The sequence below is a fragment of the Protopterus annectens genome, chromosome 17.part0 (assembly GCF_019279795.1).
Source record: "Protopterus annectens isolate FY-2018-M chromosome 17.part0, PAN1.0, whole genome shotgun sequence".
In the NCBI taxonomy this organism is placed as follows: Eukaryota; Metazoa; Chordata; order Ceratodontiformes; family Protopteridae; genus Protopterus; species Protopterus annectens.
In genome coordinates, this window is record NC_056751.1 from 452,696,406 (window position 1) to 452,716,405 (window position 20,000).

At 39.1% G+C, this 20,000-nt stretch overlaps 1 protein-coding gene across 1 annotated transcript in view; it reads right to left on the reverse strand.

The window, feature by feature from the left end:
• Positions 1 to 20,000, reverse strand: part of LRRC4C (leucine rich repeat containing 4C) — a 3,048,452-nt gene that overhangs the window by 2,450,375 nt on the left and 578,077 nt on the right. Inside the window, exon 2 of the mRNA XM_044058949.1 lies at positions 6,549 to 6,597. The gene's annotated coding sequence lies outside the window, so the exon portion shown is untranslated. The remainder of the gene's footprint in view (positions 1 to 6,548; positions 6,598 to 20,000) is intronic.

The following is a 20,000-nucleotide window of genomic DNA, read 5'->3' on the forward strand; positions in this document are numbered from 1 at the left end:
TCAGGTTGATGTTAAGCTCTGTGTTTCTAATATAAAGCCAAGCAATCAACTTCTACTGTATTAATGTGGGCAAAAAATAAAAAAAAGTGGAAACATGCATGTCCGAAGCTAGTGGGGTTCGGCTTTACTGGACTGAATGTGAGAATAAAGATTTAAAAAGTGAAAAGTAATGGTATCCAGAAGTCATATAGCTGAATCACTTGTATGTGCTTAAAATACATGACAATCAGAACATTTACTTACAGTTCTGCAGATGTTACTGTTCTCTGGAGCTGCTCTAAAGAAGAAGCTCTAATAAGGCTTAATGTAAAGAAAAACAAATGGAATGTTTGCAGGGAGACAAAATGTTACTTAAAGTATTAAAGATCATTAACAAAAAAGCGACATCCCCCTGCGGTGGTGGTGCTGCGGTAGCATTGTCACCTCACAGTAAGATGCTGTCCGGTTCGATTCTCAGCTAGTGCGGCTTCTGTGTGGAGACATGCATGAATGGGCATACCTTCATTGAAGGTTGTGCATCAGGGCTGGTAACGCGACACATAAAAATCAACTACCAATCATTAGCGGATCGGTGTTCCACTGTGGCGACCCCTAACCGGGAAAAGATGAAAGTCACAAACAATAAAAAAGTGATATCTGTAGTAAACACATGCACAGATATATGGTTTAGAACCAATTATTAAAACCAGCATGTAAAATACCCTCCAAACGAACCAAACAATTTAAGTCAACAAATCTATGTGTCAATAAAAAGAAAGACAATCAAAAATAACAATTACATCCCAGATCCTCTGAAGCAGAAAATGACCGTTGAATTTGCAATACGATACAAAAGGAACAAGGGAAATACATCCAGACACTATTAGCATCATATGGAATTCAAGAAACAGAGATTGCTTGTGATGTAACATAATGCAATGAAAGGGCTACTGATTAACAGTGTTAATACACATTGGCAATCTTCAGGAGTAAACGCATGTGCACATAAGCATGAATGGTAGCAGGTGTACAAGCATACAAACATATATGTGCCCACCTCCACCCATACATAAATGCTCACACAACACAGACACTAGTGAACTTTGTAGTTCAGTCCCACAGGCTGGTCTTGCTACTAGCTTTATTACTGAGACATAAGAGAAGACAAAGGAATATAATATTACCATTTTAAAAAATTAGAGTAAGATGGTTTGTTTTCGTAAACTGGGAAACAATAATATTATAGGGAAAGAGAAGGAAAGAATGTAAAATATGCAGAAAAAACACAAAATAAACTACTAAAATAGAAAAAAAACGGCTTCAGAAAGCGACCAGTAGTTTTAAAGTGCATAAAGCGCTTTTCGTTTAATAAAATCAAACTTCTTAAGATGCAAACATTCAAGGTACAAGTTTCAGTTAAATAAAATACTAGGAAGTGCTTCAGCCTGTCAGGGATTAGCTATGAACCAGTATGAAATGTTGTAGTAAAAAAAGTTTGTAGTGCAAAAAAAGTTTGTAGTGCAGAATTTCAGCAGTGTAATAGTAATTCCTTATAGGTAACCTTATTATTTCATATGTTTATCTGTTCTTGTTGTTTAAAGTATACCTATCAGGATACTTTACTTTTAAATCATAACTTCAGTCTTCCTTGTTCATGGTTGTCAGCATTGTTTTAGTTTTAAACAGTATTTTTTCATAGTGTGTAGAACAGGAAGGGTTAACTATTGTTGCTGATGTCATCACAGCATGTCAGCTGACAGGCTCAAGCACTTCCTGGTATTTTATTTAACTGAAACTTGTACCTTGAATGTTTGCATCTGAAGAAGTTTGATTTTATTAAATAAAAAGCGCTTTATGCGCTTTAAAACTATGGGTTGCTTTCGGAAGCCGTTTTTTTTCTAATGTAAAATATGCCACAGTTCAAGTTAGGAATGCATTTGGTTTGTGAAATTAATAAACTTGATCAAGAATAAACAGTACATTTGTAAAAACAAAAAAAAATACCAAGGGAATATGAACAAAACAAGCCTCCAACACTATTTATAAGCTGGTATGAGACAAAAGTGGGAATAACAAGAGTCTCATATTAAACACAAACTATTTCCACCTGCCTGTTCCTTTTACTTAAATTTGTCGGGCCTGTAGGTGCATATACCAGTTTGTGATATTTACATAGCACCACTGCACTGGAAGAAATGCAAAATTAATATGGTTCAACATCTAAATGTGGATGAGACCATCAGTCATCCAGATATGTGACATCCAAATTATTACAGGACCAGACCAGAGCCCATCATCTACACAGAAGATCCACCTGGCAAATATCTGAAATGGAAATAATCAAGCCAGAAAGCTTCCTTCCACCATGGACACCAGCAATGCATTGTCCAAAAAGTTAAAAATCATCCATTTGCTGCACTCTGCACTTACACATCACTATGATTCTGACATCAAACATCATAGAAACCTAGTTCGGGCTATGTTTATGAAGTCGATTTTGTCTTCATCATTTTACTCAGCTGGGGAGCATTCCAAGCAGGGCAGATGAAAAATCAGGAAGGGAAAGCATAATGAACTGAGTGCTTTTATCTCCTCGATTAAGTACTGTACTATGAGTACTCTAGTTGACTCCATCATTGACCATTATGCAAGCTATGAATTCTTCTGATATGAAGATGGCAAAATATATGCAAATTCAATCATCCAGTAAAACCTAAGTATCATAATGCAGTATTCAAACAGTATACCTTTTTAATGGTGCACTTTACTCTCTTATTAACACTGCCATTGTAACACCAAACAGAACAGAATCCACCAAAGCTTCAGAGTTATGTATACAGTGCAACCATGGATGCTGGAATCCTGAAGATTAATTCCATCAGAAAGGGACAAAGGACAGGAAAAATACAAGCTGACTACTGCCTTTACCATTAACTTAGACATAACTGCACTTTGTTGGCAAAGGCAAACTAAAAGACCTGTTTGGGTGAACAAGAGCAACATTTTAATTCACTGAAATGTTCAGGGAAAAGTGAGCAAACTACTTAATACTGGTAGCATGCCTAATCTTTCATACTTATTTTAAAGAAACAAGCCTGAGTGTTTCATTTTAATTCAGAAGAGCCACAAGAAATATATGTCAGCCTCTCCAATTGATGGCAGTATCTAACAATTAGGAAATATTTCTAAACAAAATCAAAAGTCACAGGTCTGCTGGGTTAAATGGTTTTCCAGTATAACTCATACAAATGGCACTGTCTCATTGATAATTCTTATAAACAGAAGTAAAATTGAAAAAAAATTGCTGTAATTACATGGGAAAATTCTCACACCATTCTTCTATATCAAATTCAGGCCACCAACTTCTGACCCATCACTTTTGTTACTTATAAATTCTATTTCTCATCCCTACAGCTGATTAGAAGCTGTAACCAGCACCTTTCCTTGCTAAATAAGTTTATTGGACCCACATTATCCTCCCAAATGCTCATCCAGATCCATGTCTGAAACTAGTAAGGAGATCAGTGACACCAGTACAGCATAATCCTTCCGTTTAGATGTGACCCAGCTTCACCTCTTCAAAACAGCCTTGCCACCTCCACTATCCCTGTCCTCTGGAGGTATATGTACACTTCTGCACATGTGCAGACTTCTGACTAAGCCCTTAGTTCACCAAGCTCATATGCTGTTCATTGCAGAGAGCCAAGGCAGCCATCCCTCAGGGTGGGTGAGCTCCTACTGGCCACTCAGCTCCATCCTCCCACTGAATTTAAAGATTCTGGTTACTTAGATTCTACAGTGATTAATTACAGCTTGACAGTAATAGATATGGTTTCAGAATTCTGAATTTTCCTACTTTGCTTTTACTACTCACAATTTTTGAAGGCTGCTCACTTCAGTACCCTTCTTGTTTTACATTTGTCGTCTCTGTTTCTGAGTGAACACTTCTTGTAAGTCACTGCAGACTTCTACTTTGTAATATGTCTGCACACCAGAGTTTTGTATAAGTTTTCCTTCAATCCATATGCTAATATATGTTACAGTTTTTTGTTTCTATTGTTCCATTATGGAGTCAGCTTTCTGTTAGCAAACAGAATCCTTTCACTGTCTCTGCAAACATATCATAGCTTCTTTTGAAGCTTCTATGCCAACTTTTTCCCCTTGTTTCAGATTTGCACCTCTATACAAGTATGATTATCTTTCTCTTATCTCATTCTTTTACTAAAGTGACGCTTCATGCTTTTGCTTTACTTCTTTCTTATTAAAGAAATCAGCCTGCTACACTGTGATTATGAATTCTCACTCCCTACACACTTTCTATGGTGCTTTAAATCAGAGAAATTCCCCTAATATTATACAATATGTTATATCAGGGTGTATTGCCACAGAATAGAAATGTTTGAATTTCTACATGCAGGAGAATATGTTCTTTTCTATCATACTGAATACATGCTTCGTCTTCTTTTACAAATCTTATGCTTATATACCAAGCTAGAACTTCTCATCCTTCTAGATACATGGAACTTTGCACCAGCTTAGCGATAATAATGGCCTACTTGGTTTACAGTTTAAAAAGTACATACATGGCAAATAGGCTTAGAAAAGAAACCTTCAGGATGTCCAGGCCCCAATAAATCATCAAATTATACTCCTTAAATAAGCCTTGACTAGGTGTCAAACTCCACGTCCCCAGAATCTTCAGGTATTATCCTGCTTTGCCCTTTCTGACACTCCCAGTGACAATCTATTTGGTGTTTTGTTTCAGTGATAGGTAATTACAGACTTATTAACTAATACAGTGATCTTTTAACTGCAGCTCTGTGAGAATTTCTGACATTACTATCACGTCATCTATTTTAAAGTATTCAAAGGACTATTTATTTCGCAAATGCAAGACCTAACATGTAACAAACTATGTATGTGTGGTGTGTGTGTGTGTGTGTGTGTGTGTGTGTGTGTGTGTGTGTGTGTGTGTGTGTGTGTGTGTGTGTGTGTGTGTGTGTGTGTGCGCCTGTGTCTGTGTTTATAAATGCACAAAAAAGTCTTTAACACGTGTTTTGGTTTTAAGCAGGTTTATTTGGAAAAAAAAGAGGAAAAGTTAAGCCTTCTCAACAAAACAACTGCCTAACCTGTGGAGTATAGTGCTAAAGCCCTGTCTATGCTGCAGAAGTTCCAGGTTCATTTTGCGAATTGGACACTTAATAGTACAGTGAAGGGAGATGGATATTCCCACCTTGGAGGTTAGGGATGATGATCCCAGGTGGCTCATGCCACTGCTACCTTGAGATAGTCTCTACTACTGGGGAGAGGTATTTCAGAATGTGGGAAGGTGGTGCACAGAGAGTGTGGCTGTAACCTTCTTCTAGCAGGCAAATGTGGGGAACTTACATGCTTGGACAAAGTACATAGACATCCTTTTATTGATACAAGTGCTTATGCTATAATCCTTTCTTGCATACGATAATCATAACCCTAACAATAACTCCAACCAAAACCACAATGTTAATGATAACTCTATTCCTAACTCTAATGGTAAATGTAAAAACACCTACCCCTAACCTTTACTCTAATCCTAACTCACAAAGGGAATAAACTCTCTGTATTTCTACTACCAAACAGAATTTCCAGCAGACTCGCAGTGTATAACTGAAAAGTCCCCAAATCAATGTTCTGAAATCCAATATTTTGAGTTTGAAAATAAAAGGAACCATGTGTGAATCAGTTTTAAAAAAGTTCTCATATGTTTTATACATTTTGATAAGATATAAACAGTTCTTTTTAGTGGCAACCCTGAAGCACTTTCTTCTTAACTGACTAGCTCAGGGTGACGGATGCCCACAAAAAGACTGAATGAATGAACCCATTAGACTACAGGATAAATCTCATTAACAGCTCCTAGTCTTAATTGTGCTAAACTACCGATTGGTAAGTTTAAGTTCAGAAATATCAAAGTGAATAGCAAAAATACACGAGACTTTCACAACCTTTTGTGATCTTTATCTCCTTTGAGCAAGGGTTTAGTCAGAGATGTTCCTTCTGTATTTAAAGCTCACAAGTTCATTCTTTCCCAACTATCATTTAAAAATGTATATATTTCTCCAAAAGTTGCCCCTAATGACTTAAGACTGTCAGCTTATTTTCATCTTTTGCATTCTACAATCACAAATGGGCTACTTTTTCACACTATTCCTACCCCAAACAAAATGTGTCGAGATGTACATTACAGACATTACTTTAGACAATTCCAGATTTGCTGTACCCTAGAGCCATAATGTTCAGAAAAGAATGTACTCATACCAGTATGCTAAATATGGCTGGTTATGTCCTTGGTATTAACAAAACATTGTAAACATATAGTGTTCATTTCTTTGTGCATTCATTGCATATTAAGACATGCAAAGTTAAATATGAGCTCCAGTACAAAAATAATTACAGACTTTGGAACATAATGAAAGCATAACCACTTGTCTATTTGGTACACATCTGATTCAGGAGAAAAGAGCTGTTGTAAAAAAACTAAACATGCATATTGCAAAGCAAATAATCATTATGAAGATTAAACTACTTACCAAAGTAGCTGTTGCATCAGATGGGATACTGTAAGATATCGGGGGGTCTCTGTTAAAAAAAAAAAAAAAAAAAAAAAAAAAAGAGTGCACCTTATTTAATTTATTGACTGACTGTTCATCTTCTATGAAGTAGCATGTTTGCACATTCAGTACCTGTGCAGAAAACTATTTGTCTTCTTTTAAGCTCAGAAAATTAATTCAGTTTATTTGGAATAAAAAGGCATGACAATAAAATGAAATAACTGTCTCAACATCATAAATTCAGCAATATGCTCAAATAAAAGTGAAGTGAAAATAAAGCATTTGTAATATCAGACATAAGTAGGAAGCTGTGAAAACCTGACTACCTGCATATAGATTGAAAAAGATTTATTGCTGCACCTATTATTGGCCTTTTAATGTTCTTATATTACAGTAATCTCTTTCATTATTTTTTTTAAGATTATGTTCATCCTGATATGCACATAATGTACTTTCTGACTGAACACCATGCGGCATACTTAATATACTATCATTTCAATGGAATTTATGAACAGAAATTTGCCCCTGGATACAAGTAACATGCACACATCTGAAGAAAAAGTCAAGCTATCTAAAACTTAAAGAAACATATTGGAAGTTTGTACTGTAATAATGGTATTCACAATATGAATAAAAAATTTAGACAAGTTAATGTGGTGAATGATTCCACACTTTTTTTGTCACAGAGCTGTACAAGAAACTATGCCACAGAAGTAGTACAATAGATGAGGCAACAGTTCTGGTGTATTAAAGTCTTAGTTGATGTTAATTGCTTGAAGATGACTCATTACTTACTGCAATTAAATGGGAGAGGTGAAGCAATGTAAAAGCCTTATACCCCACTCAAACACAATAGATACATCCCAAAGAGAGGATACATTTGTTTTATATTCGTGCTCAAACTTTAAACCACATACTGGCATAGCTCTCACCCTTCCATCTCCAAAATGAGGAACTCTAGCCCTCATCATGTGGAATAAATGGGTAAAATGTGGAACACATACTAATGCCTTACTAACAACTTCAACTAGGAAGGTAGATGGTTAAAGTATCATGGTTTTACTTGTAAATAAGATCTTTTAATGAATTAATATGATTAATTTCAATTTACCATGGATTTCACTTAAAAAAAAAATTCCTAACACGGAATGTGTCAGAGCCTTTCAATGTGGAACTTCAAGAAACATGAACTTTTTAAGACTCCCAAATGAGGTACATTCTTCGTAATGAGGTACACTTGAGAGGTATGCATGCTGGTAAGGAGGCATTTAAACAGAAGTGTTATAGTAGTTCTGTGTTCACTGAATAGACTAAATATGTCTTCATAAATGCTTTCCTAAAATTTGCGGAGATTATCTAGATATACTGCAATCTGTCTGAGTCAGTTTTGGTGAAGCTGAACACTCTGATTATTGATTTCCAAACACAATCACTCCTGCCGTGGTTTCAGTAGGTGTGCAGGCAGTACACTCTGTCTCTCTCTTTTGGGAGGTTTCTTCCTTTTTCATTTTAGTGCAATCATGGCATTAGTGTATACAAGTTTGGAGGTGTGGGAAAACTTGTCCATTACATCTGAGGCACAGAACGGTTTGTCCCTGGAAAAAATGTTTTTCTAACAAACAAAAAAAAATAGTTTTATTGACTGGAAGGTTTGACTGGTTTGTATTTGTCTGTCTGAACCTATGTCAAGTTTTAAATCAATGAGATATATGCAAACCAATTACAAATAAATAAAAAAAATGATGTAGCATAAAACATCTGATGTTCTTTATTAATGTTCAGAGATCTTTTACAAGAAGGTATAATCCCTCATTTAAAAATGCAGTTCAAAATGACAGTGGGTGAATGTGTCAATTGCCTGGATGTCTGCCAAGATACTCAAGGACAAGCTAGTTCATAGGTTTATAGGTGTATACTAAACTAACGACCACAAGTATTCTTGGAAGCCACGCAACCCAAATGTGACCTATAAATATGATTTAGATTTGATTAATTGGGAGTAATATACTGACTGCCTCTGCCCATCAAAGACATCAGAGCCATACCAGGAGTGAATTTCTGATTACCTGTCCAATGGTCCAAGTCATGCTTAAATGGGGAAAGGGAGACTGGATGGGGAGCATGTTCCAGAAAATGGGAGTTCTGTGAGAAACATATATGTCTTTCCAACATGTCCTATTTATGCTATAAGCAGAATGTAGGTCTCAGTCTAGTAGTACTGATGCTGTTTACAAAACAGGGTCCAGGAATGACTTGTATGCCAGGCAGAAATCACCTCTCAGAAGTTTGCATGATACTGAGTAAAGAGACAGGGTTTACAGGGAATCAATGTATGACTTTGAGTTTACTCCCTGTATTCTTTTTGTAAGTAACGTTAAAGGATGTTCCAGTTGCTGCATGTGTCTGGTCAGGTACATATCAAAGGGGGCATTTTACTCATGATGGACCTCCTGAGGGCCAAGTACAGTGGTATGATGACCTCAGTGAAACTGGATGACATACCCTTGCTTATAAGTTGAACAACATAGAAGGATTTTCTTACTAGCTTGGACACATGTTGGTTGAAGGCTTGGTTACTATCCACACAAGTTCCCTGATCCTTGACTAGTGAATCAACTCTTAAGGGTGTTTCACTGATGATACAATTGCCCAGAATGGCAAACTTCCCAAAATGTCCTATATTGCATGTATTGGTGCTGAGTTTTAAGTCATTGCCCTTGCAACAAGCTTTCATCTGTATTAGATCTTCTTGAAGAGTGTTCTTGTCTTGGGGAGATTGAATGATTACTCCCAGTTTGCAATCATCTGCAAACTTGGTTAGCCAAAGGCCTTTGACATTGGCCTTGAAGTCTGAGAAGTAGATGTCGAAACAGATTGGGCCTAGCACAGAGGCCTGTGGAAATCCACTGGGTGACTTGCTTCTTTGTGGAGGTGGCCTCACTGATTATAAACCCTTGGGTCCTATCAGAGATTTAGCTACCTTTCAAGCATATTATGAAGGCATTTATTCCTAGCTCTGTAAGTTTGTTGTCAATACCAGACAGGGATATTGTATCAAATGCCTTATCCATATCTACGTAGGCAGTATACACCATTTTTTCCTCATCCATTGCCTTAGTGACCTTTTTAAAGATGTCCATCAGATTCAGTTAGGATGACCTTCCTTTGACAAAGCCAGACTGGGATGCATCCAATGCCTGGAGGTCTCCTATGTCCCTGTTGATAATTTCTATAATAACGCTTTCTGTGGCTTTGTAAATAAGACTAGACAGAGTAATGGGTATGTAGTTTCCAGGATATGTTGAAGGTCCTCTCTTATTAAGGAGGATAACCATTGCAGTCCTCCATTCATGTGCCACAAAGCCTGTTTTAAGACTACAGTTAAGTAATGACTCCATGGAGCCTGGTAAGTCATATTTCAGACTATTCAGGAGGCAACCTGGAAGGGCATTGGGTTTTGACAAACCATCACTTAACAACAGGTAATTTGCTTTGAAAGAGTTTCTAACTATTACTGGTTTTAATATGTCTATGGAGTTGATTTTGATTTCAAAGGAGACAGCTTTATGGTCAGATCTTATCAGGGAGGATGAGACATTGGGGGGAGGGTTAGCATTCTCCCATATTTGTGAGCACAAATATGTTGGAACCTCTACTGGGGGTGTTCACTATTTGGTCAAGGTTGCTTGTATTTACAAAATGCAGGAATCTCTGCCTGTACATTTGAGGGCATGTAGGATTCTCAATCAGTAGAGGGTTAATTAAAGTCTCCCATAAGCACGGTGTTATACTGGATGATAACTGTCTCCAGTAGGTCCTAGTAAGCATTGTGAGCTTCTTTGGACATGGAGAGTGACCTATAGCTATATAGGTATGGGATTTTGACTGTGATTATCTGCACATGGAAGAACTCCAGCACATCATCCTGTTTAACCACCGCAGATTTATTCTTGTTACCGATGTATATTAAGACTCCTCCACCTTTAGCCTTTGTCTGTGCAACTACTGTCTAAAAGTGTTGAAGGAACTGAAACCGTCAGGTTAGTCTCTGTTGTTTTAAAGCATGCCCTGGTAACTGCACAGATATATATATCCCTGAGTGTGAGGAGGGCTTGGAGTAAGTGTATATTTTATTTAGGCTACTGACATTGAGGAGTAACACCTTGAGATTCTCTTAAGTTGATTCTTCTATATTGGTAGGTTTGTCAATTTGGCATTGCCTAAAAAGGCACTATGGGAGTGGACTAAGCCTTAGCCAGCCCAGTATTTGAATGTCTAGAGGGGAAAGGTGCAGAACATCCTTGGCAAACCAATGTCCTCCTATGTATTCAAATATTGCATCCACTTAGAATGATATCAGAAAGAAAACCAATTGAAATCAATCATTTTTTTGCTTATATTGTGGCGTCGCCCTTGGTGATGGCAACATGCTACTTAGTGCCAGGCTCATATCAGTTAGAGACACATAGTCTGAAGGGTCCACACTGTCTTATCTTCATATAGTCCAAGAAGGTACATCTGAGGTCAGTTACACCTGCATGGGCAATGATGGAATCAAACTGGTACCTGTGGCATGACTTGAGTGCATGTGTGATTTGTTGGAGCCTGACTTCAGATAAGCAACTATCAGTTATCTTCTCTTTGTTCAGCCTGGTCAGAGGGCATTAGTAGATCTTGCAATGGAGTCCACTATGATGAGAGTCCTGTGAAGAGTGTTTGCTTTGCCTTAGGGTCTTATTATTTGGGGGTCCACAGAGACTGACAATATGTTTGGTGTTAGGTTTTGTTTTTTGAGTGCCTTTGGTCTTTTTCAGGTATAGCTTTGACATAGCAAGTGGTCCAGGTGATCTTTGTTGTTTAAGATTGCTTTTAAGTGCCTCAGCATATGTTAGTCTGTGTGTGTGTTGTGTGTTGTGTACTATGTGAGGTGGGTGTTGTGTGTGTGAATTTGACAACCTGATGTGGACTTGTATGGGTGAGTTTAGCCTCCAGTGTCATTATGCAAGTACATTTCTCACATTCTGGGTCTGATTCTTTAAGGATTGAGTGGTTATTAGTAAACATGAGACACTTGCTACATTGTCTCAGGATGCCCATATCCACCAAGCTGGCTACAGAGAAATTAGAAAATTGCATAGCCATACTGTCCTGTCCTTTGATTTGTGACCTAAAGGAGGTGGTGTATTGTGGATAGAAGACTATTAAGGGTGCTTTGTTTGTGCAGACTTATAATGGTGCCTTACTGGGGCAGATTAAACTAAACAGTATAAATTCTACTAACTTTAATGTTTATATAATACAGACTTCTACTAAATCTGTAGGTTTTGCCACTCAAGGCCCATCTAGCTGCTCTGAGCTTGTTGGCTCACAAGTTATTTGCACTATATTGCTGCTTATCTGGTTACAGTTTTATGGATCATTCTACAGAGAAAATTAGCTTTCTATGTGTTTACTACCGTACAGGGCACTGCTAACCCATGCAAGCTTTATAGCAGCACAGAGAAAACAGAAAATCAAATAATGAGCCCTGTGGCCAATAAAATGACTACACTATGAGTATATATGAGTATTTCTCAGATCAGTCCAGGCAAACACCTTCTGCCATAAGATGAGCAAACACAGTCCTTTTAATATAGCAACACAACAAGACCCACAAGTGCAGTGCTAAGTCAAACTACTTAAATAGCTGACTGGAAATTCATTGCTGAAGGTAATATCAAGACAGTAACACTTTGAGGAAGAGCATTTTTTTTACAAAAAAATCAGTAAAATGCACACATAAAAGCAAGAAACAAACGTTGTCACTGAAATAACTTGTGAGTGATTCAGCATGGATGGCACTGGGCACAAGTAAAACACTTCTGGAATGCAGGTTAGGACTCCAAACTTTGCTGAGCTCCAGGAAAATGAGCAGGAGACAGCATGTAGTAAAGGAGGTTTACTCAAGAACAATACTGGACTGCTGGGTGGGAACTCAGTATCATGTTCCCATGGAAAATATTGGGTGGAAGGAGTACATAACAATCAATAGCAATGAAAGAGGGAAAGGAGGGACTTTGGAAATTAGATAATCATAATGGGTGGTGGGCAGAGGCACAGCCTTATAAAACAAGAGCAGAATCTTGGGAGGGTTGGACTAAGCGGGCTAGCTACAGAGGCTAGCATTCAAATAAAGGCAATATTGGAGCTCTTTCAGAAACTTTAGTTTAATATGTTACTGGGGGATGGGGCAGACACAGAATGCAAGCAAGTAAATGATGAGCAGAATATAAAAGCAGTGACGCACAAAGTATAGCAGAGACAATTCTGTCAATATTGAACTTCTACAACAGTCTAAGGTACCAGACTCTGCAGAAATGTACCAGCAACACTGTTTATGGAAAAATGCAGTAATAAATGATTAATGCACAAATCTGATAGTAGAACTATGCAGTTCTGCCACAAATGTGAATTTTCCCCAGCTGGCTTTAAAATACAGATAGCTTTCACAAGTAATTTTACATGTGGAATTCGAAGTGTAGAATAATTAACGTCCCTTAACAAACTAAAAAATGCAATCAGATGGGAGAGAGCAGAAAAGTACGTAGCAGTATCACCACCCTACAGGCTGCTATAAGTGCACTTAAAATTTAAGCAGAATTGAAATAATTAAAATAATTACATTTTCTTTCCCTTTTTTTTTTGAAAAACTAGTTGTCCCAGTCTCCTTCAACAAAACACTGCACACCAAAATTGCATTTAATAACCTTTTATTAAACATCCATAAACAATATAACTTTATTGCATCATTTCACTTTATTAATCACAATATGAGCATCCTTGTAACCATTCATCAGGGTAGTGTATCCCCACTCACCCTGCCCAAATAAGCAGCATCCTTAACACTACTCACTTATTCTTATTAATCAAAGCAGCTTCCTACCACTTGCTTTCATCTCTCAAACTCCTTGCATCAACACCCAACACGAGAAGGAGAACAGAAGAGGGACAAGCCTGCCCGTCTTCTCTGCCCACCAGCTTGACCCAGCCTGTTCCTCCTTAGCTACTACAGGACATTCAGTAAACCCTCCAAAAATAAACCTAAGTGTATATTAAACAGATCTAAACCAAAGTCATTCAGGTGCACTCCATCCTGTCTGAACCCATTTGGGTCCGTGTCCTCAAAGTCCCTAAGTTCTAGCATCAAAATACTCAAAGCAACCAGTTGCCTCACAAACCTACAATTAACAAATCACTGACCCTGTTCTAAATCCATAAAGTGTAGCAGCATTCCTCCAAAATAAACAAGGTACTATTTCTGACCACACAATGCACATACCCAGATATAACCTCTTCAGAGTAACCAAATTCTCTCTTATCCAATATACCAACTGCCACTTTGGAATTATTCTCAAGTCATTACTTGTCAGATATACTACCAATACTCAAGGAAGCCCAGTCTGTGACTGTATAAATGCAAACTCTTGCATGAGCTGATGCCACTTGAGGCCTGTAACACTGTGCCATATGACTCTCCATCCAAAGTAATGCAAACCCATTTCATTACCATTGGTCCTAAGTGCAGCCCTCCTTGCCACCCAATGAATACACAAATGACCTAGGTTGACAATCTCCTTTCCTAAACAACAACAACAACAACAAAATAATACCAAACCAACCACTTAGCCAGTTATCTAATATGGACAAAAAGGCATTTGAAGACCAATGTCCCACCCTCTTAATGATCTCAACCAATCTGCCTTCCCTTGCTAAATCCAAAGCCCTACCTATGCAAAAGGAATGAGTGGCAATCATCTCCCCTGAAAAACCCATACAACGAAAAGCCCTATTCATCACATATATAAACTGATTACCCATTATCACCTTACACCCTTCTTGACTATAAAACTAAGTCTTGAGGGCTCCCCACAACGGTGTGCAGTAATCTCCTAGCCAAGCCTTCTGGACATGTCCAATTATTCCTATCTTTCACAGGAACTATCTGCGTGCCCTTCCTTAAATGATCCAGCTTACATCTATACAACCAAATATGCACTGCCACAGAAAATAATGTGACATGCCCCCAAACTAGTGACCCTAACAACTCTGACACCCTAAATGTTCCACAATACATCCATAAGCACAAGGTCACCCACAAAACATAACCCCCTAAATCATCAGCCACCAAAGCTAAACCCACAATAAAACTTTCAAAAACTGTTTTGTCTATGGCCATTGCTTATCCATATTCACACCAGCCACTCTAACCAATCCCTTCAACATATGACCAACTGTCCAGGACTTTGTGAAATCATGTAGCCTTACCACCCACGCAAATATACTAATAGCAGGCAGGTCCACCTTCACCAACTGCACTGCCTTACCATGCATCCAAACTGGGGCAAAGTATTGCAATAATAGTTCTTCCAACTACTCCATCCTCCTCAAGCAGCTATAAAATAAACTTATCAAAATCATATAATGCCCTACAACATTCCCTCCTTGTAGATGCTGCCCAAGACTGCTGCGCCAACCACCTGGTTACTTTAGCCCAATTTGCCATACATCATCTGGCACTGCCCTTGACTTGCTTGCTGCCCCCAGAGCTAACTCTTGAAACCTGGATATCTGAAAACAAGATAGACTGTCAGCAATCCCATTCCTAGCAGCAGCTACATACATACCTGTAAAAGAAAAATTAATCAGCAAACTTTGCAAAACCAACTTACATAATACCAACAATAGCAATTCAGAATTCACTGCCTTCACCTGCAAACCTCGCACCACTGCAATATTGTTTGAATGACAAATAATCTTCTTTCCCCTCAACCACTCCTGATAAACCAATGAAGAAGCCCAAATTGGCATTAACTCCAAAAAGACAACAGCCTTCTTCCACTTCACCTTCCAATCTGCCAGCCAACGAGCCACAAATTATTCTCCCCCCAAAAATGTTCCCATTCCAACCCCCCTGCCGTGTCTGTAACCAATTGCAATTCCCCTTGACCAACCCATTTTTTCTGCCAAAAGGAGACACCGTTAAACTGTGCCAAGAAGGACAACCAAAGAGCTAAATGCACCTGTGCCAACTTACCAATTCTTAACCAATGATGTTTGGCTTCCCCCATTTAATAAAATGTCCATGGACCTACAGAAAGTATGACATGGATGAAATGCCTGATATACAAAATTCAGGAGCCCTAAAAGCTCCATGACATCCTTAACATGCATCTTGTCTTTGAAATTCACCCATCCACTATTTTCTTCAAACATTTTATCTTCTCACCAAGCAGGCAAAACAATTTGTGTTCTGCATCTACTAGCAAATCCAGTGCCTTAACCTGGCCTTCCAGCTTCTGCCTAGCAACAGGACCACCACCTCTACACACATCCCCAAAAACTCTCGCAAACCATCCAATGGTCCCCCAAACCTACTATTAGGAAATCATCTAGGTAATGTACTGCCCTATGAGTGTCCTCCCACTGCTGACAAATCAATGGAGTGCCGTGCTAAACTTCTCCAAAGTAGTGCAGGCTACCAAGCAATCCATTGGTGTAGACTTGTCAAAATAAAACATTTTTCCAACCACCATGCGTAATAATGACCACTCTTCCTCCTATAACCAGCAGAAGTTGAAATGTAGATTCAATATTCACCTTCACCAACCATGGATCCTTAAACCCTTGAATAACCCACACTGCATCATCCAAAGATGCATTACTCACCTCAATGTCCTCTACTAAATAAAATCATTAACAGAGTTTCCCTCAGGGTAAGACAGATGATGAATCAACCAAAGTTCACCAACCGACTTCTTAGGAACCAGACCCAATGGTGAGACCTTAAAATTGCCAAAGGGGGGTGTCAAAAGGACCAAATAGCCTACCCATCCTCTTTTTTTACTCCACCAAAGCTTCCAAATATCCTCCTTCCCGTGCACTGATCACAAATTCTTACAGATTACTCCACCCCCTCCCACCACTGATTTAATAGAAAATCCTAGAAAAAATAATTAATGAATTCCTCCATATCTGACAAATCAGGAAATTGTTAGACAATATGCTGCAATACTTGCACCCTAATGGAAGAATGCCTCACCAAGTCTTCCCCTTGTCTCCTGAAAGGACACCCCCCTCTGCCCATGAAAATTCCTCTCTAAATCACAAACTTTGAAATCCCTGAAATGAAGAACATCTATTTGAATTGTGCTATATGGGTTTGTACTATACAAAATATGTATTTAACATTTAATTGAAATGTATGTTATGGATTTGTGCTCTTTCTGTACTATGTATTTGTATTTCTCTGGAGCTTTTCTCCCCAGGACTCCATTGAAAATGGGCTCCTTGCAGCAAGTGGACTATCTTGGAAAACAATCTGTAAATAAATAAATAAATAAGATGATAACCCTCTCAAATCAGCTGAAAACAAATTATGACTGAACGTATTACCTGCTCACCTTGCCACACTGCCCTGCTGGATGTATTCCTGCACACTTTCAACAAGTGGGCAAGAACCTGCATGCCACCCATGAGCACTGCCACACATTAATGGTCCAACACACCCCCACCCCCGCCACTCCTACCTTACACCCTCCACTAATGGTACCAAAGCATTCCAGCATAGTGGCAAGCCTTATGCCAGGGTGCCTAACCTCTCAACGCAGGGACTGACCATTTGCTTTCTACCATAACCAAGCATTAATGACCAGTATCCATTGAGCCTCTGAGATCATGAGAATGTATGCCAAGGGTTGGGAGGGTGGCTTAATGGCTAAGGTGTTTGCCTTACAAACACAAGGTGCAGTGTTTGAGTCTGACAAGGAATAATTGGCTAGGCTTAAAATGGTTCACAAGGGCAGTTAGCTTAGTACTAAACTATGAACTATGAAGAGTGGCAGGGCCAAGGTGCTATATTTCTCTAACCAAACCATCATGTAGTACACAAAAGCTAACATCCAATTTTCCCAAGTTTGTGGTCACAACCTACCTATTCTCCTCCACCCAAACATCACTAAAGCCACCAGAAGATCTTTGCTATTTGGAGTTTCTAATGTCTACAAATACTAAATCCTTCTGCATTAGTTAATTCAAAGGTATCGACATACATCAGAAAGACTGCCCTATTCCCTTAGCCCAGGGTTTGTATAGCTAACCAATCACCAGGCCGAATCCCAAAATCCAAACCTACCTCATGTAGTTGTGACTCCATCCCAACTATGGATGATGCCAAACTCCCCACAGACAGACCTAGACTACCCTCCCCAGTGAATAACTTAACAGGAACCTGCTTCCTTCACTAAGCCTCTGCCGACTCTCCTTGCAGCTTGCAGATTTGCCAGTCTCCTGACGTGACCCATCCCCACCTATTCCCAACTCTTCCCAAACTGCACTAAGTCTACCATGCCTACAGGAACTCACCATGCATGGATCCAATGGCTGGAGCATCCACTGTGACAGTGACTCTTGACTGCTGTGCCCATTTCACTCGGGCCACCAATTGTTCTTCGCCGCCTGCCTTCTCCTCTTTTGACTGGACTCACCAGGTTCTTTAGTCACGGGAGTTTCACATCTAGGCAAATCTTAAAACAGCTCTTCCGCCTGTAAAATGATGGCTGCCCATATCTGTTGTAAATTGTACACATCAGCCATCTACAAAAAGAAAGTCAATAATAAGACTCTTGGATAAGAGCTTGAAGAAAAAAAAGTTCAGCCTAACCTTCCAAACTAGCTCCTACCGGTCCTTCACCTAGAGCAAGTTAGCTGTCATCCCTGCATGACACCGGTAAATTTGAGCTCCAAACCTGTCAGTGAAAACCATATGTTCCTGCCCATCCTGCCACAAAGCAACCTAAAATGTCTTTAAACTTACCTCTCAAATCCAGACACACTCTCCTAAAATATTTTATTTTATTTATTCTTTTTCCATGCAGTTAATTTAGTCTCTTCTTATAGCTGCATGCACTGCAATGAGGCTATATAGATCATTAACTGCCCTATTTCCTTCTTATAGGTTCATAGGTAGGTACTAGGCTATTGGCACTAGGGCCTATAAAAGCCTAGCTAAAAAGGTATCCAGTCTGTCACCACCCAAGAAAATTATTTTCCTGTGCCCCTGTCAAGCAGAACCATAGAAGTGATCCCTGGGGTGAATTTCCTATTACCCATCCGATCATCAAGATTTTTCTTGAAGAGTGCTAATGAGGAGTTCTGTTTAACATAGATAGGTAGTCTGTTCCAGAGTATGGGAAGTCTCTGGGACAGGAATTTATCCCTCCAGCATGTTCTGTTTATTGTGGTGACAAGGTTTAGGTCCCTAGAGCATGTAGCTCAGAGGGATTAGGATTTCTTTAAGTGGAGCATGTCCAACAGCTTTGGGTTTGACATAGCTTTGTATGTTAGGCAGAGATCGCCTCTGAATAGGTGATATGCGACAGAGTAAAGCTGGAGTTTTTTGAGACAGTCTGCGTAAGGCATCTGTTTGAGGCCAGTAATCCTCTTTGTGAGTTATTTTTGCGGCCTTTCCAGTTGTTGTAGATGTCTTGTGAGGTACATACCAAAAGGTGTGTTGTACTCTATAATGGGTCTAATGAGTGATGAGTAGAGGGGGAACAATGACCATTTTTTTTCTGGATGAGAAACCTTTTGTGATGAGGTGTGCCACGTAGAAGGATTTCCTGACCACTGTGGCGATGTGATTATCAAAGGAGAGACTACTGTCCACCTGTTTCCCAAGGTTTCTTATCACACTTTCGGTGTTAAGTAGACTACCGCTTATGTGGTAGTTCATGGGTACAGAGTTTTTACCAAACGGTATGACAATGCACATTTTTGGCATTGAGCTTGAGACCATGGCTTTGACACCAGGCATCTGTCTCAGTGAGGCCCTGTGGTAGGAATTTCGTTAGGAGTTTCGATTATGGCTCCTAGTTTGTAGTCATATGCAAATTTAGTTAGCCAAAGTCCTACTTTGTTAAACTGTACTTCAGAGAAGTAGATACCAAACAGGAGAGGACCCAGGACTGAACCCTGTGGTACTCCACTTGTCACTGGTCTGAAGTCTGATTTGGAGTCTGCTACTTTCACAGTGTGGGTTCTGTCAGTAAGCCAGTTGGCAACCCATCTTGTGACATAGGGATTTATACCTAGTTTAATGAGTTTATCTATAATTCCAGAGTGGGGGATGGTGTTCAGTGCCTTGGCGAGATCTGGATAGGCTGTGTGAACTACCTTACCCTCATCTATGACTTTGGTGACTACTTCAAAGAAGTCTATATGGTTTAGGAGACATGATCTGCCTTTTACAAATCCAAACTGTGTGTGGTCCAGAGTTTGGAGATCTCCAATGTCTTTGTTTATGAAGTCCATGATGATACTTTCATGGCCTTCCAGACCAGGCTCGTCAGGCTAATGGGGCGGTAGTTCCCTGGGTCCGTTGTGGCCACCCCTTTG